Source organism: Manis javanica, chromosome 7, assembly GCF_040802235.1.
Source record: "Manis javanica isolate MJ-LG chromosome 7, MJ_LKY, whole genome shotgun sequence".
NCBI lineage: Eukaryota > Metazoa > Chordata > Mammalia > Pholidota > Manidae > Manis > Manis javanica.
The window spans coordinates 97,204,079-97,228,289 of NC_133162.1; the positions used below are offsets into that span (position 1 = coordinate 97,204,079).

Here is a 24,211-nt window from a genome sequence, read left to right on the forward strand (position 1 = left end):
CCAGGAATAAGTGGGCTTGAGATCCAGCTCATGCACCATTCCAGCCAAAGGCAGGTCATCTTTTCTAATGCACCCAGAAGTGCTGCTGACATAACAGTGGTGTGATCTTGCCAGTTTCTGAGAACCCAGGCCTAGGGCCCGCAACATGATACCTCTAGCTCTTCCCACAGAAAACTAGATTTGAAACCTGTGGAGGTAAGCCTCTGGATCCAACCCAGAATGGGAGACAGGAATTAGAAGGGCCTCCTCTCCTTTCTCCAGGGACCCAAGGTCTTGTCCACTTATATCTTCTCTGCCTAATTATTTCATTCTGCCACTTTCTAGATTCTGCTTTTCCGTAGGCAGTGAGATTGTGTGAAACAAAGTTCTCAAGGACTCAAGGTTTCAGAATGAGGACAGGAAGAGCTTGGCATTTTTGGAAGAAGTGAGATAATCACTTCTTCCAAAAAGAGAGGATCATGGTCAAAAACCTTAAAAGGTTCCAGATACAGCTGAGCTGTCAGAGGAAGGTGAAGCACAAGAAGGTGGGTTACCCACAGACAGAGGAAACCGGTACCTGAGCCCCATCCTCCACACCCCCAGTGTCATAATCCATTGGGTGGGTCACTGCTCACTGACCCCTGACTGTGAGGGCTGTTAGAGGCTGCAAGCTCATTTGGAGGACCAGCTGGTGGCAGAGCTGGGAACAGTGTCCTGGGCTGCACTTTTTCTACAGACATAGGCATCTCCTGCCCACAGAGTAAACAGAATGTTGTTATTTTAGGATTAGCTCGGCTGGATTTCCTGCCAACATGTCTGCAACAGGAATGTGGTTAAAAATCCAGGAAGGGCTAACCTGGGGACTCTTGGTGTGGGTGGTGTACAAATGGAGCAGCCATGAACTGGGGAGAGTTAGTGAGATGAGGCCAATGAGCTGGGAGGCTCCATGTCAGCCCCATGTTAGGCTGGAAGGTGTGTGGTTTATTGGGTTATTCATTCATTCACCCATTCACTCATCTATTTATTTATTTAAAACCTGCCCTCTTCCAAAAGCTACTTGGAACAATTTAAAACATATTTAAAATCAAAGGTTAAACAAAAGAGAACATAATATACCAGTTTGGAAAACTGTCTGGAAGTTTCTATCAAATGTTAACATATCTATCTTTGATCCAGCAATTTCATTCCTAGGTCTTTATCCAACAGAAATAAGTCTATATGTGTCCATGAACGACTTGACAAAAATATTTGCAGCATCTTTATTCAGAACAGACAAAAAATGGAAATGTCCAGGTATCCATCAAAGGAGAATGAACAAACCACATATTCATACAATAAGATTTTATGAAGGGAATAAATTTCAGGTATGTACAACATGAATGGATCACACGGAAATAATGCTGAGCAAAAGAAGACAGACGCAGCAGTGTGTGTATTTATGAGTCCATACATGAGGCTCACAAAGCAGCACAACCAGTCCCTAGTAACATCAATCTAAGTAGTGGCTGCCTTGGCATGGCTTGAGGAGCAGGGAGGTGATTAAGTGAAGAAGGCATTAGGGAACTTTCTAGAATGATGGAGATCTTGTATTTCTTGATCTGAGTATGTTACATGGTGTATATTATGGTGTATATGTTTGTCAGAACTTACCAAACTGTACACTTAAGTTCTGTGCATTTCACCAAGTACAGAACAGACCTAAAACAAAGCAGAACAACCAACAAACAGCTCCTGATATTGCTTGACAAACAGACAGAAAGGCAGTCTAGGGCTGATTTGGAATCACTTGTAAGGGAACCATGGTGTTGCCATACTAGCTGTAAGGGCAAGACCCACACCACGGACCATACCAGAGAAATGTATTCCAGACGGTCCACATCTCTGGTGCTGCTGTCTGCACAGATCCCTCATATCAGCAGACAGTCCTTGTGGTTCCCACTTGGGAGTGCTGCAAAGGGCCACCACTTATGTTTGGCAAGTTGTGCCCTTCATACAGGGGGGCACCTGCCAGGAATAAGTGGGCCTGAGATCCAGCTCATGCACCACTCCAGCCAAAGGCAGGTCATCTTTTCTAATGCACCCAGAAGTGCTACTGGCATAACAGTGGTGTGATGTCGCCGCATTTGAATTCTAGGTCAGCTCTTACCATAGTGGGCCTTCTGTCACATCTAATGGGCGGTCAGCCGTGAATGCTGTTTAAAGAAGTATTAACCTTTCCAGAAACTTACCCTTTACCTGGAGATTGTAAATGGAGGTGTCCAGGATGGAGCTCTGGGTAGGAGCTCACAGACCTCTCGCAAATGTGCTGAGCATGACATGCGTTTGTGTTGGGAGCGGGCTCTTGGTTTTCCATCAGACCCTATGATAACTGCTTGCGGACACCAGGGTGAGGTGATTCCTACGTGAACAACAACGTTGAACACTGAGCCTCAAGGCCTCCTTTTTCCTAGAAATGAGCCACCAAATCCAGCTCACCCTCAAGGGGACAGGAATGCAGAGAGTGAGTCCCCCAGAGGCTTCTCCCACAGGTGGGAAGGAGTAACAAACCTGGTTTCTTGGGATTTTACAGAGAACAATATGAGGAGCTGAGGTCCCCCAGCCCCAAAAGAGCAATGATGCTGCTCTGCGTGGACCACGGAACCAGGGGCATGGGGGCAGGGCAGAGCTGGGGCATGGGAGTGGCAGTGAGAGAAATCCTCAAGCCTGTAGAGAAGCTGTGATTCAGACCATCCGGAAGGGGTGAAGGGCACTTGAAAAGCAGGACACGCTGTGGAGTGGGAGCCCACGACCAGGACACAGACTCCTCCTTCCCCCGGACTTCCTCGCTTCCTCCAGCATCTCCTCCATACCTGCTTCCTGGCTTCTTGCCCCACAAGAAAACTATTGGAGTCTCTTTGCAAGGCCTTTGAGTTGTTTCTACTCAGGAAATGAAGAGCAGAGTCAAATGGAAAAGACCCAGACTTCAGGGCAGGGACTGGGATGTGAAGGCACCCCCACTGTGCATCCCCCAGGTGACCTTTAGAAAGCTTCTTCACTCTTGGGGATCTCAGCTCATCATCTATAAAAGAAGGACAAAAATCTTCCTGTTACATGGTGTCATAAAATGTGAACTGGACAGGGCTGTATGCACAGTAGGCACCACATTAAAGCACTCACAGGTAATACTGACCCAACAGGGGCTTCTGACTTTTTTACATGTTGTCATCTGATGAGGTTAGTGGGTGCTATTTGGATTTATTAATTCACTCACCTAATAAGCCTTGAGACCCTAATGTATGCTGGGTGCCATATGAAGACCCCAGAACTCAGGAGAATAAACAGACATGGCTCTGTCCTTCTGGGGTCCACAAGCATCTCTGGAGCCACTGCGGTCTGCTGGGGTGACAGCACCTTTGCCTCCATCCCAGACTTCTCAGGAGAGACCCTAGATTGTCCCCTCCCTTCTCAGCTTGACATGCCATGGCCCAGGTGTGGGCTGTGGCAGGTGGGGAAACCACTTACAAGCATCAGCAGGTCCCTGTGAGTCCTGGCTGACAGCACCTGTAATGAAGGTGCAGAGATAATCGCCTCATTATCTGATGGCCTGGGACTTTTTTCTACTGGGTGTTGACAGCCACTCTGGCATTCCCCCTCTCTGCCCAGGGCTCAGAGCCACACAGTACACCTGCAACCCAGTGGAAAAAACCACTACCGGCAGGTGGGCTGGAAGGGCTGGCGCAGTTCTGGGGGCTGTGTGTGGGGACTCCCCAGTGGTTGTGACATTGGGTGTTGGCAGTAGAGCTGATGCAGTGGTCACAGTACTTCCAGAAGCTGGCTGGCAATAGTGTCTGAGGACTAGCAGTTACCAGGAGAGTGTGGGAGGGGAACTAGTAGGGGGCTTGTGGGTGCCCAGCCTTGGGTCCAAACCTACTCCACTACTCCTAAATCGCAACCACACAACCAACAATCATTCTTGTAATAAAGGCCTATGACCCCTTATCACAAATTCTGGGAGCCAGGTACACTGGGGAATTCAGAATGGGGGGAAAGTGGGGATGTTTAGGAAGGTAATGTGGTGTACATACCATGGGTACCTGATATCCTAAAGGTTCTAGGGCAGCACCCCATAATCAAACACAAAAAATGGATGATTATTCAAACCAAGCCAGGGGAATGAAGATTATAAATGATTTGACATTCATTTAGGAAGGCTTTGATTGCCAAACAAGGTGTGCAAAAGCATGGCTGTCTGGGTGCTTTGGATTCATGGTTACAAAGTAGAGACTGTGGAAAAGTGCTAATTATAACAACGATTATAGAAATAATAATACCGTGTCCTTTTTACAAATGTTTTCTCGTTCTTACTCAAGTGGGAAAAAAACACCTCTAGAAAACTGCATTTGTATGAATCTATAACATGCTGCACTGTGCTGGTCAAGGCCCCGCTCCCCCATTCCCATATCTGTCTCCCCAGCACAGAAGTTCTGGAGCTACCCCTGCAGAAATGGTTGCCCAGGGGAGGATCTGCATGAGGAGATGCCTGGAAGGACTTTGGGCATCAAATACCTGCTCCCAGAGGTAGACAGGCCCACCCACAGCCTCAGTGATGCCCCTGCTGGAGCTGAGGGCCTGCCTGGTGCTTCTGCCCAGAATGGAGACAGATGGCTTTTCTCTTCTTCCTGCAAGACTGGGAGGACTATGCCTCCCTGGTTTAAGGTGACCCGAGGGGTGTGTCTGTGAAGGGCATGAGAACAGGACCTCATGGAGCAGACATGGGTACAGGGTTGGTGGGGGGGCTTGCAGGGGCCCTCTTGGCTCCAGGGGCAACACCCATAGAGCGGCTGGTGGAAGGAGCAAAACACATGTCCCTCTGTCTATGTGAACCCTTTCCTTTATCTCTGACCTTGAGAAAGGGACTTAGAAGAGAAAAGAGTCCCAGCTCTGGCCAGAGCCTCAAATGGCAGGCAGTGCCCTGGAGGCCCCAGCACTGGCCACTATCAGCGGGAAACACCAGGGCAAGTGGAGATGTTTTAGGTACATTCCTAACCCTGGGACCAGTCCAGAGACTGAATGTTCAAATGCATTACCAGCAAGCATTTGCACACTGATATTTAGGAAATTGTGCAAAAGTGAAGAGATGCAAGGAGTTGAGAATGGTAGGTCCAGCCTCCTTAGCCCAGCATGGAAGTTCTCTGGTGTTGTAGATCTTGGAAGATCAGGGCTCCCTTAGCAAGAATTAGGACTTAATGAACATATAATACGGTCCCATGGTTATCGCATTGTATCACTCAAACAATCCTTTGAACAAGGTGCCGCCATTCCCATTTCAAATCTGCACTCAGGAGGGAGTAGCAATTTGAATGCTAGTCTGCTGAGTCTGCAGGCTTGCTGTCTTGCCAATGGGTTTCAGCCCCGGGTAAGTTCACTATGGATTCAGTGTGACCAAAGAAAATGACAGTAAAACGTTCTTGGGGTGAAAGGGTTATATCCAACTTTATTTCTACGGTGGCAGGTCAGTCACTAAAATCCCATTCACTCAGAATGAGTCTGCATGCAGCAAGCTGGTCTCTGCCTCTGGGCCCCTCTGTCTGCACAGCCATCCTCTGGGCCTCTCTGCACAGTCATCCTGCACAGCCGTCCTCTGGGCCTCTGTCCTCGGTGCTTCCAACTCCAGCCTCTGCTCTGCTCTCCTGCAGCCTTGCAGCCCTGCCACCATGTTGCACCCAGAGCACTGGGGATGGCTCTTTCTATAGAGTCAATAATGATGCACTGCCCACATGTATGCAGTGAGATAGCCAACTGGAGCCAGGTGAGAATCCTGGCCACAGAAGCCTTCATTTTATCCACACTTGCTGTCTCTGTGGCTGTCTGAAACAGCCACATGGGGTCTCCACAGTGCTTACACTCTACCTGAGAGAACAGGGAGTTCCTGCACGACCTAAACAGCACTGGGATCCTGGTTCTCCTTTCGCTTTGCTTTGCCTCCTGTTTTTAATATAGTTGTCCAAGGGCTGTTAATCCAAGTAACGCCACCAAGCATTTGCGGATGACTTACAGTTTACAAGTCCTTCATATTGCATCTCATTTTGATACTCTCAGTCTAAAGGCAAAATGTGTAAAGGAGAACTCTATGTCTCTATTTTGAGTCTGGGAGCAGAGGCTCACTGAAAAATATACTCCTGCCTCTGCCCCCATCCACAGCCAGCAGGCAGACTGCAAAGACTCACTCAAACCCCTGGCTCCTGTGGGACATGTGTGCCCCCATCAGCCCCCCTCGACTTCCAACTTTCTTCCCACCTTCCTGATGTGGTCAGCCTCTTCCCACTCAGGCCAGGTTTACTGCTGTGGGATCCAAGAACCTCAGCATTTATATGACCCTGATTGATTAGATATTGTGAAAAGCTGTACTTTAAGAATCAATTTCAGGAAGTTGAATCAAATGAACCATTTAGCGTAAGAGAAATGTTTCCTGACTCCAGGGACAAGGAAACATCCACTGGGGGATTGCGCCTTCATCAAACAAACCTCATTTCTACTAGTTTAAAAAAAAATTCTTATTAGGGAGAAATTAGCTCATGTTAAATTCAGAATTCAGGTGCCTTTCCATATGTTTATATCCATTTACTAATTGATGAGGTAGTTTGGGAACTCAATTGTTATCTTTTTTTTTTTTTGCAATTGAGCCTCAGAAACTATTAATTAAACCAAACTATTAAGGGGCACAAATATTGATTAAATACATGCAATGGACTGGCTTCCGCATATGCTTTCACTTATCAGATGGGGGCAAGCTGCAGCTGGGGACGGTACATTGCGTTTTGCCACAGGAGGCCCAGAACCCCACCCCAGCCTGCTGTGCAGCCTCATTCCATCATTTCATTAACCTCCCAAGAGTGTGACCTCACATGTGATGTGACTGATGTTTTTACTTTTATGTTTTTGATCCCCTTAGCACACGGGAGGCGAGTTTTACTCATAAACAATCTAAAACAAAACTTGCATAAAACAATTCTTACCCTTACTTGTGAATGCACTCTGAGGTTTTATCTGATTTCTTTGTCTTAAATTCTGGACATGTCCTGCTAAATTGATTTTATAGGCCACTAAAGGGTTAATGCCTACTAGTTTGAAAAATAATGGCCTGGGAGTTCTCTTGTGTCCAATTGCCACCTTTATGTGCAATGAGCCACTCCTGAATCTCTGCATGCAGCTTGATTTTTCTTCTGAGCTACAAACTCTAATTCCCACTGTCACTGAGTGTTCCCACTAAGGGAACTCAAAGAGAATGTAACACAAGCAGAACTCAATGCCTTATCTCTCCTCCCCACCAGAGCTTTCTTCCCTCATGTTCATCTCCTGAGGGGATCCCTTGATCCAGTGACCAAGCCAGAAACATGGTTGGTGTCACCTCCTTTCCTTCCTCACTGCCCATATCCAATCAATCATCAGGTCCTATCCAGTAACATCCCTTGACCCTCCTACCTCTTTTTCAACACCACACCCTCCCCAGGGGTGAGGCCATCATTGTCCCTGAATGGGTCTGCAGCACGGTCCCCTCCAGCTCACCCCCAACACTGAAGGGGAGTCCTTCTGAAATGTGCACCTGAACAGTTCACTCTTCAGCCTGAGAGCTTTCAATAGTCCCCAGAACTTGCAGTAACATAGTTCCCTTTGCCTGGAATCCTCTTCCTGGCCTCACCCAACCCCACATCTGCCTCGGCCTGGAGCATCCTCATCCTTCATGTCCAACTAAGAGATCGCTTGGTAGGGGAGCTCTGGCTCTACCTAAGCAGTGAATTCAGGTCAAATCTGATCTAGGCACCCCTGTAATGGTCCTTTAGCACCTAACCTTTACCTGTTCCAGCATTTACTACCCTATACTGTGATGGCATTTATTCTGTCTCCCTCCTTGACTAGAAGCTATGTAAAGACAGAGACCATGTCTGTCTAGTTCTCCAGCATAGCCCAGTTCTCCATGTGCCCAGCCCAGTGCCTGGCTGCAAATATTTGCTGAATGAGAAAATGAAGACTGGTATGTAATCTATTCTTTTCATTCAATCAGCATAAAACATTCTTCTACTACATAATTTTAAAGAGGGATCTAATATATTCTTGCATGATTGTACCATGGTTTATCTCACTATTTGTCAGACATATAGGTAGTTATGAGGTTTTTTTCCTGATCATATATATTATTACAGTGAGCATCTTTGCTTACAGTTCTCAAAACGCATTCTTATTTTCTTGGGCTAAAATTCCTAAAATTGAATTGCTAAGTGAAAATATATACATGTTTTAAAAGAGTTTGATTTATATTGCCAGACAGCCCAACAAAAATCTGTGCTACTTTGTAGTATTACCAACAATATGAAAGAGAGCTCATTTTCCCTCATCCTCAGCAACACTGGGTTTCATCTTTTTTTTAAATGTCTTGCCAAATTTGAAAGGGTTCTAGAAATAATAATTCCCTGTTGTTTCACATGCGATATTAACATTAGCAGTTTCATAAAATCCGTCATCTGTTCTGACTAAAATAATTATAAATTAGTAAGTGTAAATGATAAATGTGAAGATATTTATTGTGCAACTACTATGTTTGTTACTAGTGCTTAGTGCTTTCAAAATCCCACTTACTTTTCACAACAATGCTATCAAATATATACTTTTTTTTTGACAAAGATCCCAAAGTAATTCAATGAGGAATGGATAGACATTTCGATAAATGTTCTAGACCAACTAGAATTCCATATGGAAAAAGATATTCCTCAACCCTTATCTCATACTATATACAAGATTTGACTTGTAATGAATGATAGACCTAAGTGTAATTGCTAAAACTACAAAAAATACAGAATGAAATATAGGGATAAACTCTGTGGTCTTGGGGTAGGCAGAACTTTCTTAGATAAAACACAAAAATAAATAAACTATAAGATAAAAAGGTTTAATAAATTGGACTTGAACAAGATAAAAAAATCCATGCTCTACAGTGAGACAACGAATTTGACCAGATCTGTACTGTTGGAACTCAATCAGGAGTTGGGAGGGGTGCAAGTTGTAGCGCTCTAAAATCTTATGACTATCTACGGTTAAAAGAACATATGGGATGTGAACAGTTCCTAGAAATGGGTTGCTTTAACTTGTCTGATTTCTCTCAGACTGTTCAAGTACAGTTGGACAATATCCATCATATCATAGACTAATTTTCACAAATGCCTAGGGTGCCTAAATGGTTTTCTTGGCTTCACTGGAGATGGCTGGTAATTATAGATTTGCTTTGTTTATGTCACCGTATTCCTACTATGTTAATATGTGTGCGCAAGTTAGTTATTAGTTTAAAACCTATACATACTTAAGGTACTCTACAAGAAGATATGTCAAAGAAATAATCAATCCTCCCATGTTTTCTTCCATATGCTACCTCTATAGCTTTTCTTCTTCCTTCCTAATTACAATCCTTAAATAGAATTCGTGCCTCATATCGAATTTACCGAGTAACAATTCCTCCAGGTGGTAAAGATACCTCGAGACAAGTGCTGGGCATAGAAGCCACAGGGCATAAATCTGCAAAGAAGTAAAAAGCTAACCTTTTCAAACAATATGGCTTCTCTCTCACTTACCAACTTTACATTTCCCTGTATGGTCCCGGAAGATGACTGGTTAGCCAGAGACGGGTAAGATTCCTCAAGGGAGGAACAACCTAAGACAGGCACAGTCGCAGGGGGGCCATCAGGTGAGAAATTGGGGAACAACAGTGGTGAAGCTTAGAACCTCACCGCCCCCCCTGTGTTGAGAGAAAGCTTCTGCATCCATGGATGTTTTATTGCCCTTGTCTAGCTCGGATTAGCACATAGTCTGCAGGCACACACCTGATCATCTACAATTGCTCTCTTACAACACTAAACTATGTTTTCTACCTTTATCTTGCATCTACCTACCACTTCAGCAGTTTATTAAAAATAAAAATGATAATAATAATAAAGGGAGAAATGTGGGATCCACATATAAATCAAGTATAAAAATCAAACGAATATTCATATTTGACCTGATTGTTTATAGTTCATAATGCGTGATCAGAACTGAAAGTTTCTGTGATGACTGCCCTTGTACTGTTCACCAGGTAAGAACTTACTCACTATGTAAGAATTCGTTCACCATGTAAGAACTTATTCACCATGTAAGAATTCGTTCACTATGTAAGAACATGTTCGTTATGCTTCAGAAGATTGGAGACTGACGAGAACTAGGCTTGAGATGGATTAATGATTGTGCACTGAGCATTGACCCCCCTATACAGAATTTTATTGTTGTTAACAACCATTTGATCAATAAATATGAGAGATGCCCTCTCAAAAAAAAAAATCCATGCTCTTCAAAGGCACTATTAAGAAACTGAAAAGGTAAGCCATATCTCAGAAGGAAATATTCTCAAAATACATATCTGATAAATGCCTCCTGGATATAAAAAGAATTCTTACCACTTAATGAAAAGCAACCCAATTTTTAAGTGAGTAAAAGATTTGAACAGCACTTAAGCAAAGATGATATTCAAATGGCCAATAGGCACAAGAAAGGATAATTAAAACAAAAATAAGATACCTTACACATTTCTACAATTGGCTAAAATTTAAAAGATTGACAATACCAAGTGTGAATTAGGATATGGAGGAAAAGGAATTCACACAGCTGGTGGGGAAAGCAAAATGGTACAACCACTTTGGAAAATGGTTTGGCAATTTCTTCTAAAGTTAAATATATTCTTACCATATAAGTCAACAATCCTGTTTCTAGGTATTGACTCAAAAGCAATGAAAACACATTTTTATGCAAAGAATTGTAGCAAACATTGATAGCTTTATTAACAAGATCCCTACAATGGAACAAACATCCCAAATATCCATCAACAGGTAAATGGAAAAATAAAATGTGGTATATCACAATGAAATATATATCGCTGTGCAAAAAAAAGAGTAGGACTACTGACACATGCAGTTACACAGATGAACCTTAAAATAATTATGCTGTGTGAGGGAAATGAGGTGCAAAGGACTACAGAATGTACGGCTCCATTCATGTGACGTTCTAGAAAAGGCAAAACGATAGTGACAGAAATCATATGAATGGTTGCCAGGGACTAAGGATGGGGGAAGGTGGTTGCAAAGGGACATGGGGGATTTTTTTGGGGGTGATGGAACAATTACATATCTTTATGATAGTGGTGGTTGCACAGCCTTGTGCACTTGTCAAAACTCTTTGTATTATACAGTTAGAGTTAGATTTGATTGTATGTAAGTTGTACCTCTACAAAGCTGATTTTTAGGAAGAAAAAGAGAGAAGAAGGAAGGAAAGGAGGGAGAGAGAGAGGGAGGGAGGGAGGCAGGGATGAAGGAACGAAGGAAGAATGAATGAGAAAATCCAATGCCTATCACAATCCACAAATTCGACTCCTGGGTTTATACCCACCTAAAGATGCAAGCATGTGCACTAAAAGGCATGTTTAAGGATGTTCACAGTAGTCTTATTGAAAGTAGCCCCAAACTGGAAACAATCAAAATACCCATGAAATAGTAAACTGACTTGTGGCATAGCATACATGTTTTTACACAGTAGTTGAAAAAAGCGAAGTACAGCAACATGCAATATCTTAGATACATCTCACTGAGGTCACATTGAGTGAAAGACGCCATATGCAGAAAAGTAATATAATTCCATTTATAGGAATTTCAGAAATGGGCAAAACTAATCTGTGGTGATTAAGTCAGAATAACAGCTACCTCTGGTGGGGAACATGACTAGGAGGGGCATGAAGAAGCCTTCTGTGGGTGGGGGGGGGGATGTTGAATAGCCAGATCTTGGTGGTTGTTCCATACCTGTATCCATACAAGAAACCTGTATCCATATCCATTAGTAAGCTGGACACTCCAAATTTGTGATCTTACTGAATTTAAGTTATACCTCAGTTAAAAAAAAAAATTCAGACATATTTGGCAGAGGTACAGGCAAGCTGGTTTGGAGTTTTTATCTGCTCTCTATAAAAACCAGGAAATCGGTAGTATATAATGGGCATGCTGAGCCTCCTTGTGGGTGAGGACTTGTGTGAGAATTATCCTGATCATCAGAAGATAAGTCTATGTGCAATCACATGTGTTCACTCTGAATGTGCTAATTATAGCTATTTCTTATCTGTTCATCATCAGATTTCCCAACCACTGCTTCCAGGGCCTCTGGAGCCTTGTGAAGATCTAATTGCTGCTCCCTGTCTGAGAACCTATTTTAAAGAGCTTTAAGCAAATTCTTGAACTACAGGGGGGTTTGCAGCTCATTTTGCAACATTTGGAGGGTGAGGGCCCTTGCTGCTGCTGTCAAGTCCCTCTGGGGTCAAAGTAGATGTGCAGGCTTACTGCAGTGGGGATCGTTTGTCCATGAAAGTCTTTATGGGAAGTGGGTAGGCTCTGAGTCCCAGACTCCTGAAACCTGAAGGGGAGGAGGACCTCAGAGCTCACAGGGCTAATCACAGTCTCAGTGGTTAGACAATGGGCACCAGACCAAGCATGGTACATGCATCATTTACTTCAATCCCCTCAGTGGTCTTATCTGGGAGAAATAATGAGTAACTCTCATTAGAAATGGGACAACTGTGACTTAGAAAGTTAAATGACTTGTCCAAGATCGCAGAGGAAGACAATGGCAGAGCTGGGATTCGAACTCAAACCTTCTGACTTGTGGGCCTCACACTAAGGGTCTGACTCATCCAGATCCCAAACCAAACCCTTTCCCCAACCTTCTTCCCTTCATGCACAGCCCCAGCTTCTCCCAAGCAGGTCTTGTGCTGGACAAAAACTGGAGCTAGTCAGAGATGTGTCATGGAGAAACAGGGGCATGGAGGCCCTCTCTTTAGCACACCCAACCTGTGGGTGGCTGGGGCTCTCCCTCTCCCCTCCTGGGAGGAGCTAACATCTTTGTTTGGGTGGCTGGTCAGTGAATCCTGGGACTCTCCTGCCTGAGGCCCTGATAGCAAGGCTAATCAAAATAATCTATAAGGGACAATTGTGTGAAAGAGGCCTCACTGAAACAATCAATGGTGAAGTCTAGCTATTTAGAGCAAGGACTGGGTAAAAATGACTTTTGGTAAAAAACGGTGGTGCTTCTGCTGACTAGCTGTATGACCTGGGGAAAGCAACTTAACCTGTTTGAACCTCAGTTTCCTTACCTGTAAAACAAAGATGTTAAGACCATACATTCACAGATAGGAGATGCAGTATTTCGAACATATCAATTCCCTGCAAACCAATCTATGGGTTTAATGCAAAATCCCAATAAATTTCCAGGAGGACTTTGTTCTCATAAAACTTAAGATGTTTTTAAAACATATATATATGGAATATATAAAGGGCTACTAAAAATAGTCAAGATATTCCTGAAAAAGAATAGAGGGAGAACAGCAAAGGACACCAACAGCAGAACAAATAGGCCTCTTACAGTATGAGAGAATATATTTGTAAATGACCCATCTAATAAGGGGTTAACATCCAAAATATGTAAAGAAATCATTATGCCTCAACATCCAAAAAACAAATAACCCGATGAAAAAATGGGCAGAGGACCTGAACACTTTCCAAAGAAGAAATACAAATGGCAACAGGCACATGAAAAGATGCTTCACAACACTATTCATTCAAGGAAATGCAAATTAAAACCACAATTAGATTTCACCTCACACCAGTTAGAATGGCCACTACCCAAAAGACAAGAAACAACAAATGCTTGCGAGGATGGAGAGAAATGGGAACCCTTCTACACTGTTAGTGGGAACGTAAATTGGTCCAACTGCTGTGGAAAGCAGGATGGAGTTTCCTCAAAAAACTAAAAGTAGAAATACCATTTGACCCAGGAATTCCATTCCTAGGAATTTACCCAAAGAAAACAAATCCCTGATTTAAAAAAAAGACATATGCACCCCTATGTTTATCACCACACTGTTAGCAATAGCCAAGATATGGAAGCAACCTAAGTATCCATCAATAGATGAATGGATAAAGATGTGGTACATATACACAATGGAATATTATTCAACCATAAAAAGGAAAGGAATCCAGCAACGTGGATGGATCTAAAGGGTATTATGCTCAGTGAAATAAGCCAGGCAAAGACAAGTACCATATGATTTCACTCATTTGTGGAATATAAAAACAAAGCAAAACAGAAGAAACAAAACAGCATTAGATTCATAGACACTGAGAAGATACTAGTGGTTACCAAAGGGGAGGCGGGGCTGGGAAAGGGAGGGGACTTTTAAACTACTGTGACGTACATTTCATAATAAAAAAATAATTGTAAGAACAGGAAGCAACTGGGTAGGAGAGTGAGCAGGTCGCCCTTTCACCCGCTCGATAGCGTCATCGTCACTGTCACTCTAGGCGGAGGAAGAGAGCTCCTTGCGAGGTGTGCAGACCTGCACCGTGCCCGCATATCGCTCCAGCACAACCTGCAGCACAAGGCCTCGCAGTCTGGCCTCCGGCAACGGAAGGACTCAGGCATCTCGGGTGCCAGGCACACCATGCAGCGCCGGCGTAGCCAGCGGCGCAAGAAGGGGCTGCGCCTGTGCAGGATGTCTGCCAGATGGCGGCGTTGTTGGGAGGCAAGGGGGAGGTTACAGCCAGTTGGCGAGCGAGGCAGGAAAGAACGGGCACGGGGTGGGATACTGGACAGGGCTTCTCATCTGGCATCTCAAGGCCCGACAATGCTCACGTATTCCAGGAAGCTGCTTTTGACAAAGACGACCCCTGGAGGGCAAGGGTGCTATGGAGTGGGTCCTGGAGAGCCTCTCCCCTTCACTTCGTGATGGAGAGTGGAAGGTTGCACCTTCTATTCCCTCCCAGCCAGTAATAGCAACCATGATTTGCATTTTCCCATCAATCATCTTGTTTGGTTCTCATGGTGGGGCTGAGTAGTGAGATAAGACTATCACTACTGTGTTTCAGATTTGTCAGAGGGGAAAAATGAATCTCATAAAGGTTAAGTTACTTTCCCAAAGGCTTTAGTTAGATAGCAAACAATCAAACCCTTCTGGACCCAGGTACCTTTATGCCGAATCACAATCCTGGGTTATCATGCTCCCATCCTCTCTCCACACGAATGCCAGGAATTTTCCACAGGTCACCTTGTCAGGTCACTCTTTGGTCAAGGAACCACAGGGGTTCCACTGTCTGACAGAGGAAGGTGGAACTCCTGACCTCAGCCATCAGCGCCTTCCACAGTCCAGTCTCTTTCTAGTCTCTGCTCCAACTTACCCCTCCATGAACTTCGCATCTCCTGTGCCAGTTGCTCCTTGGACTAGCCCTGGCACACGCATTCCCTCTGGACTTTGAGTCTTTGCACATTCTGTTCCCTCAGCTTGGAATGAATGCCTTTCTCATTTCCATCTGCCCATCCACATCCAGTTTACTTCAGGACTGCATCGTGGAATCAAAGTATGTTCATTTTTCATCAGACACTCATTTAGCCCCTATTGTGTGTCATGGGAATGGGGGATCTAGGCATTGGAGGAAAAAGTTAAGCAAACGCAGTCTCTCACTTTGAGGAGCTTTCTTGGGGCTGATTAAACAATGGCTGTCACTAAATTAATTCAAACAATAACTATATAAGGCAAAAAAAAAAGAAGAGGTGGTGAGTACTTTGATGTCAAGATTTATCACAATTTTGCAGAAATTATATGACAAGTGAGAGAAGCTAGACTTACACCTGTAAAGAATAATGATATGACACAGTGACATTACAGACAGCATGGGGCTAGGACCACTGGTCATCTAAAAAGAAAAAAATAAAATGGAATCCTTTCCTTTTCCATATGTTCTGGACTGCATAAATTCCAGATGTGGTGTGGACTTACAGGTAAGGACAGGATTTCAAGACTTTTCAAAGAAAATATAGGAAGTATCTTTCTGACTTTGAGTGCAAGAGGATTTCTGCAATAAGAGAGAAGAAAAGCATGAACTATAAAAAGGAAAGATTACTAAACTGGGCTACATTAAAACTAAGAACTCTCTTCATTGAAAGACACCAAAAAGAAAGTGAAAAGACAAGCCATAAAACTGGGAGAAGATGTTGGGACATCTGTATCTGGTAAAAGATTAGTATCCCGGGAATACAGAGTCAGGGGAAGACAAAATAAGAACCCAATGAGATATCACTGTAGAAAAATGTTAAGTTCTGGACATATCAATTAATAGGAACTTCTATGTTAAGACATTTCTGATATGTGTTTGTTTGATGCAGTGTCTTGGGAAAACAATATGATATTTTCCAAAATGGAGCATTTGGATACTTGTGGCCCAGCAATTCCACTTGAGCATAGATGCTAGAGCAGCGTCTGCAAAGCACAGCTCCGCAGCTGTTTCATTTTGGTTTTGCTAATTACACTTTGATGGGAACTCAGACAGCCCATGGGTTTGCTATCGCCAGGGCTGCTTTGCCCTGCAACAGCAGAGCTGAGTAGCCGCAACAGAGTCCCTACAGCCCACAAAGCCAAAAATATTTACTAACTGGCATTTTACAAAGTTCCCACTGTGACCTAGAGACACTTCTTAAAGCTTCATTTTGTTTTTACCTACCACTTTTTAAAGCCACACATTTTTAATAAACCCACGTTATTTTTTAGAACAGTTTTAGATTTATAGGGAAGTTGAGCAAATAGTACAGAGTTTGCACATGACTATTTCCCTTGTTACTAACATCTTACTGCCCATTTGTTACATATCATATATTGTTCTGAACTAAAGTCCATATTTAATTCACATTTCCTTAGCTTTATATACTATCTTCTGTCCCAGGACCCCACCCAGGATGCCACACCACATTCATCTGTCATGTCTCATTAGGCTACTCTTGGTTGTCATGGTTTTTCAGACTGTCCTTGTTTTGATGACCTTGACAGTTCTGAGGAGTTCTGGTCAAATATTTCATAGGATGTTCCTCTGTGGGAATTTGCTTAATGTATTTCTCATGCCAGGATTGGAGTTCTGGGCTTTTGGAGGAAACAAAAGGGAGGTTAAGTCCCATTTCTGTCATTTTATCAAGGACATGCACTAACATTATGCATCTCTGCTGATATTGACCTTGATCACCTGGCTGTGGGAGTGTTTGTCAGGGACAACCACTGTTAAGTGATGCTTTTCCTCCCCCGCCCCCCCCCGTTTGCATAGTGCATTCTTTGGAAGGTGGTCACTGTGCACAGCCCACATTTATGGAGTGGGAATATGTGGTCCTGTTCCTTGAGGGTAAAGTATGTACACAAATTCTTTGGAATCTTTTGGCAGGGGAGATTTGCCTCTTCTCTCCCATTCATTTATTTATTCAATCATTTATATCATGATGGACTCATGAATGTTATTTATTTTGCACTTTGAGTTAGGATCCAATGCTGCCTTATTTTGTAGCCCAAATTGTTCCAGCTTTACCATTGGGTTGTTTCATTCACTTGCAATATAGTTAGATTTGCTTGCCACAGTCTGCATTCTTTGGTAGGACCCCCCACCTCCTAAATAATTGTTAAAAATGTATATGTATGTTAAAGTATATGCTTTGTGATAAAGTTCCATGGGATTTGACAAATGTATAGTGTCATCTCACTTATAGGTGGTGAAATTATTTAATAATAGTTCTGCCACTCATTCAAGAATAGTTTCATCACCTTAAAATGTCCCCTGTGCTTCACCTATTCATCCCTCCCCCAAGGCTCTGGCAACTGGTGATCTTTTTACTGCCTTCAAGAGACTGCATAGGTATACCAAGAGACACACATGAGAATGCTCACAAAAGCAAAGAACTGGAAAAAATCCTGATGTCCATCAGCAGGAGGCTGGGTAAATAAGTTGAAGCAGAGTCCGGTAATGAAATCTTATACAGCTGTGCACGTGACGCAAATCCAATTACATGTGACATAGAGGGATCTTAGAAAAGTAATGTTAGGTGAAAAAACAAATCCCATAGTACTACACAATATTTTTATGAACCTCAAAGTGAAGTAAAACTAGACAATGTATACTAAAACCAGTTTTTAAAAAGCATGTAAATGAAAAATATAGAACTCAGGGTAGTGATTTCTCCAGGCAGAGGCAGGGGTGTGAAGTGGGGGAAAAGCAAGCACGCTGAAGCCAAGCAGCCCTGCTCCTTGGCACAGGGCATGGTGTGTGCCTGTGAGTATGTGCACATGTGCCTATTTTAAAATTGACATAATAATACCTAATACATGGGATGTTGTGAGGATTAAATGAAATAGTATATGTAAAGTACTTCTCTCCCCAAATGACAACAATTGTGTTTTTCTATCACCTCCTCAGAAATGACTGTTGCTCAGCTGAGCTCCATGTTTGGGTCACCGCCCCCCTCCCCCCCACCCCGACCTCAAGTCAGGCCCAAGACTGGGCTTTTCTTGTAGGTCATCACCAGTGAGTCATCATTTAAATCTTCTCCACTGATGTCTCAAATACCACCATCAGATCACAGATCTGGGGAGCCAGAAGTGTTTAGAGGCCATCTGCTAAAACCACTCGTTTTTTGCACTGAGGGAAAAGGGACCCAGAGAGGTTGAATGACTCTTAAGACAATCCAGCTCTTTTGCAGATTGCCAGGCTTGGATTCTGTCTGTGTAAAGCTGTTCCTTCAGGTAAGGAGGAAAGCCTGCCAGTGGCAGATGTGGCGAGCTGAAAGGAGGTGGAGAGTAGTAAGAGGAGAGATTAGTTGATGCAAGTTTAGGATTTCTTATTTATCAGTCCATCTGATTAGGTAACTACAGCAAGCCGTCTGTTAACACCAGGACCTGGACGTTGGACACTTGCACACAGCCTGCTGTTGGTGTAGTACCAAAACGTGGCCACACGATGTCGCCAGAAGCCAGTATGTGTAAATGCTTCGATGGGCTTCCAGTCTAGCCTCTGTCCCAGTTCCTATTCAACAGGAAGGAAATTTTACTGAAGCTCTAAGCTGCTCCACGCATGTGACTAACAAGGGAAGGAAACTAATGAGCAAGTCCTCACCATAGCTTCAGAAAGGAAGTGATTACCCACATCAGCACTGTCCCAATAGAAATAAATTTCGAGCCCTCAATGAGAGCTGAATACACATTCTTAAATTTAATAGCCACAGTAAAAAAATGAAAAGAAAAAGGTAAAATTAACTTTAGTAATATATTTTATTTAATCCAACATATTCAAAATATTATCATGTCAATGTGTAATCACTAGTGAAATGTTAATGAGATAATTCACATTCTTTTTGTCGTGCTAAGTCTTTGAAATCTGGTGTGTGTTTTACACTGACAACACATCTCAGTTTGGACCTGCCACATTTCAAGTGCTCAGTGGCCACATGTGTCCTCCATACTGGCAGAGTTGAGACAAAGTCACATGTGTCAGTTCCAAGAAGCAGCTTACATACAATGAAGGGATAACAGAACCAAGGCCAATTTATGCCAAGTGCAAGAATGATTTATCAGATAGCATCAGGACAGCCTGGATACCCCCAAATTCTTTGCCACCTGCTGGATAATGCCCCCAATCCACCCTCAGCTCCTTTTAAGCTTCAAGTCCTCTAACTCCTAAATGTGGTACACTCTTCTCATTTTTTACTTGCAGGCCATCGACCTGGGATCTGAGTTTATGGAAGGATGTGGGCTATGAGGTCCTCCCTCCATGGGAAAGGGTATGGGCAGAGAGGACAGAGGAACAGCTTTTCTGGCCCACCAGAGACTTATAGCAAAGAGAGTTTATGGCTGTTGCCTTGTCGCACCTCCTCATCCACAAGTAGCTTCCCTGATTCCACCACACTGGCAGTGCTCCGGATAGCCGAGTTTGCCAGCCTTCCCATCAATCTCTCTTTCCTGGAGATGCAGAGATGTACAGGAGGAAGGCCAGCTTGCCTGGTTCTCCCACCCTAGTGCTCCCCTCCTTCTACCACCCTGGTCCCTCACACTGGGCTGCTCATCTCATCTAGACATGCTGGGGCAGTTTCCACTAGACAAAAACAGGACTGCCCCCATCTCTGCTGTCCCTCCACTCTTACTTGGGGAGGATTTTAGTTCTATGGTTTCTATAGGCTGTTGACCCATTCTACTCGACAGACTCCTGTGAAGAGGAGGAAGGTGAATCCAATCTCCCAGGCTATCATGGGGCCTGATAACATGCTGTTATCTTGAGGAAATGCTGAGTATTTCAGATCTCAGGGACAAGCAGTCTATAGTGTGGAACCATCTAAATTTCTGGAGAGATTGCTTTCCAATGTATGGCATTGTGTTGACAGTCGTGGAGGAGGAGAAGGGCTTGCCCCATCAGAATAGAAACCCCAATTCCCTGGATAGCCCTATTCAGGTCCCAGTGTTTCTAAAAGCATTGACCAAAATTATTAAACAAATGCATGGATGGTACAGTGGCCAGTGTAGAATTGCAGGTGCCAAATAAAGATTGGGAGTCCTGAGTGCAGTGGGAAGCATCAAATCAAGCTGGCTGAGCTACCATGCTCAGGGCAGCACCAGAGAGCTGAAGGCTTGAGGGTACACATCTCACACCACAATGCTTCCTTTTACCAAGCCCCATCCTCTCCTTGCTTCTCTCCCCATCATCCAGAACCTGGCTGCACTCCATCTCCTCGAGTCCACTCCGCATCCCTTACTACCAACCAAAGGGAACCCAAATTCCAAAAGTTTTATGAAATATTTGCTATGGAATTCCTGAAAGGTAGAATGTTTTCTGGGGAACAGTATCTTCATGAAACAAAAGGGCTGACTCCACAGCTGTTGCTAAAATTTATCTGCAATATCAAGTGTGTCTCACTTAGTGACTTATCTGATTTGGAAACAAATTCTTCATGATGCAGCAAGAATCTTGGGTGGAGTGGAGTAAAACAACAACAAAACAAACTTGTTACAGAAGTGATGTTTAGTATTCATTCCCCACCTTTCCACATCAGTCCCCAGACTTTAGCTCTCATCACATGGAGTGTGGCCTCGACCCAGAAAATAAGCCAGGCAAGGGGAGGGGACATTACTGTTCGCTGCCCCTCTGTCCTGGATGTGTGCTTGTGCAATCCAGCCAGGAAACTGCCTGCATGCCTCCGAAGTGTCTGTGAGGCTGCGGTTGTCATATTTTTAAATTGCAGGATTTGTTGATTCCTAGGGTCACACTGGGGATCTGTGAAGGATTTTGCATGTGGATTTTCCTCTTTATCCACGGAAACCACAGGCAGGACGGCGTGGCAGGAAAGACATCAGTCTGGAAGTCACTCTCTGCCCGCCCTTAACGGGTGGTGTGGGCTTGCACATGTCATACACTTTTCTGTTTCTCAGTTAGAAAATGTATGAGGAGGCTGGGCACTGCGACAACCAGGCCTCTCATTATAAAGAAGAAATAAAAACCAAAGCCTCTGTCTGGACATGAAAGAGTAACATGGCAAACTCCAGAATTCCTAGTTGTGCATGTATGTGCTTTGTCGGTGTCTGACCTTATAAACCTCCTCAAAGTTTGACATAAAATCTCACATGGCCTAAACCCAAAACCTGAACACTGCCACTGTTGATAGCATTCCCATTTGAGTGCCTTTAAAAAAGAGAATTACCTGGGAAACTACCTGTTTCTGTATATGTAAAAACATTCTACGTTTAAAAGTAAGGTGTTGTTGAATTGTTTAAGCCTAACTCAAAACAAAGTGTTTTGTTTTTAAAGCTTACTGCTGACAAGAATTTGTTTCTTTTGAATAATAATTTTTAAAAAGTCAGCTGTGTGCTTTCCAAACGGGAAGGAGTATGTCATCACATAGCAGTAAAAGCTAAAGTACGAACCAAAGCGGGAGATTCAAAGAAGGGCAGTTGGAGGAGTCCAAATTTGTAACTAACCTCTAAGTCATTATGAAAGGAAATTAGGAAAAGTTCAGGAGTGAGGGGTGTCATTAAAATATCTAGGTGACTCTACAAAACCCCTAAAAGGCCCAGTGATTTCTGGGTTGGAAATTTCCAAAAGCCTCCATCATGAGTCACTGCAATTTGCTGCCCTCAGAGCCTCCACTGGTTTTGGCAAACAGCGGTGCCCCACATCTCCAGGCCAGCAGTATTTGGGAAGTGTCAGTTGGGAGACAATGGGAATTAGAGGCGGGTGGTGGTGAAATTGCCTTAAAAGGAAGCTCTAAGTCCTGAGGAAGGCCTGGTGTTTCATCAAACTAGAAAAAAAATGTTAAAGGGAAGATCGAAGAACCCCGTGCTCTTCCTCTCAAGAGTTCTGAGAAAGAGGAGAGTAAGGCAGCCGTGTTCCCTAAAAGAACATCCTTCTCTTTAAACCCACTGAAGGCTCTGCAGCGATGTCTTAAGCAAGCTCTGGGGAACAGAAGTCACCCAGCTCTGAGGTCAGACCTTGACCTGAATGCACTCAGGAGCCTGTCAGAGCCTCTAAAGAAGCAGACTCCAACATGTGGGATGGCTGTAGCCTGGAAATCACCAGTTCCCTGCTTTACAGTTAATGGGTTCAAGTGTCAGAGACTCAAGTAACTTAAGGACTCTCAGCCCAAATTAAACCTGGTCTGCCTCCCAGGGGATGCAAGCATGGCCTGGAGCTCCCACCTTACCCCTGGCCACTCAGAGCTGGACTCAGTTAGCAGAAAGGTTGGGCGTTCCCCAGAATCTTCCTAGACACGCAGATTTGGGCTCAGCGCTGGGCTGTCTGGGGTGTGCTTCTTGGCACATAATTACCACCATCAAGATTATTAGTAGCATTAGGCATTTACATGACACTTATTATTTTCAAAGCATTTTACTGCCATTTAATTAGTTTTTCTTTGGAACATTCCTGTCGAGTCCACACTTGATAGCTGGGAGACTGACAGGGGAAAGAGATAAATGCTAAAGGTTGATGCTAGAGGAGATGGCCTCACCGTCTGTTGGTTTTCACTCTCTCTGGTGACCCAGCCAACGTAAATAACTTCCCCTACTCCTAGCAAATTCGGCAACCCCTGCCCCCAAAGCCCTACTCTCAGGGTACCTGTAACTTCCAGGAGTCCAGTGGTGGTGGAGTCTCTTCCTTGATGTATTTTGGCTCAAGGTCCAGACACCTTTCCAGGAAAAGGAAAAAAGGAGCTTGTGTCAAGTTCAAGTTCACACTCATTCAGAACTGCTGACACCCTCAGTCTCTTTCCAGACCTCTCCATTAAAGTAACTATAAAACACCAGTGTTGTGATTCCCAAACCTAAGGCAGCTTCTCATAGGAAGGTTTTGGCATTTGACAAATCCTAATTAGGTCTGTTAAAATAGAGGAGCAGCTCAGGCCAGTGGGTGCTGCCTCTTGCTGGTAGTGGGGGCTTTACAGCTGGGCTGTAAGTCTGCGGTTTCTCTCCTTACCCTGAACCCGGCCGGGCCTTGAGAAACCTTGGGCTCTACTCGGAGACAATAGGATCTCGCTGCAGGACTTCTTGTTCTGCTCTCCTGGTTAAAGTAGAAATCTCCGGAAAGAGAAAGGGGAGGACGCAGGCAGCCACGGCCGGCCGAAGGGCGAGGGGAGCGGTGAAGGTGGGCTGAAACCTCCGCAGGATCCCATCCCGGGCAACGTGTGCCCTCTCCTCTCCGCACACCTGTGGTTTCCCCAAGAAGGCCGAGGCAGCCTCCCTCCTCTCTGCCCTAAAAGTCCTTTCACCAGCCTGGGTGCGGTGGATTCAGCAGAAGTTCCTTCTGCGCAGGACTAGCTGCAGGTTCTGGGAGCCAGGGGGTCACCTGGGGTCAAGGCAGGGACGGGTAGAACTCTGCCCCGGGCAATGCCGGTCCTAGTTCCACTCCTTCCCTCCCGCAGGCTTCGCGTCCTTTCTTCCGCATCCCCACTCCCATCCTGGTCACCGGTACTCCACGCGACGTGCTGACCGCCACGCGGACGGGCTGCCAGCCGGAGAGCAGAGGGGACCCGTTGGGCGACCGTCCACCCTGGGTCCTCGAGGTTTTACCACAGCCCTCAACCGCTACCCCCGCTGAACCCCCACCCCCGGAACTCCTTCATCCGCATGCGGACTGTTGAGGTGGGTCTGGGGAAGCCGGGAGATCAATCGCCACCGTGGGACCCAAACTCCATGATCATCTCAGTCGGGATTGCCCACAAACAAATTTGGAAAGGTCTGGGCCTCGACTATCACCCTCTTAGACCCCGAGACCAGACGCGGAGTGAGGAGGCCGGGCGCGGATGGGGGGAGGTTCCGCACGCCCGGAGCCCCGGGTCTGCCAAGGCCAGCGTT

At 44.6% G+C, this 24,211-nt stretch overlaps 1 long non-coding RNA gene across 3 annotated transcripts; it reads right to left on the reverse strand.

The window, feature by feature from the left end:
• Positions 1–1,272: 1,272 nt before the first annotated feature.
• On the reverse strand, positions 1,273–23,818 carry LOC140850471 (uncharacterized). 3 transcript variants are annotated; one of them, XR_012133357.1, is made up of 4 exons: positions 23,334–23,818; positions 22,977–23,046; positions 2,829–3,037; positions 1,273–2,377 (listed from the first exon to the last, which is right to left on the reverse strand). It is a non-coding gene; the product is annotated as an uncharacterized lncRNA (long non-coding RNA). The 3 variants fall into 3 exon arrangements; XR_012133356.1 differs by adding an exon at positions 3,481–3,519 and having other exon boundaries at positions 1,273–3,037; XR_012133355.1 differs by having other exon boundaries at positions 1,273–3,037.
• Between the last annotated feature and the right edge of the window lie 393 nt (positions 23,819–24,211).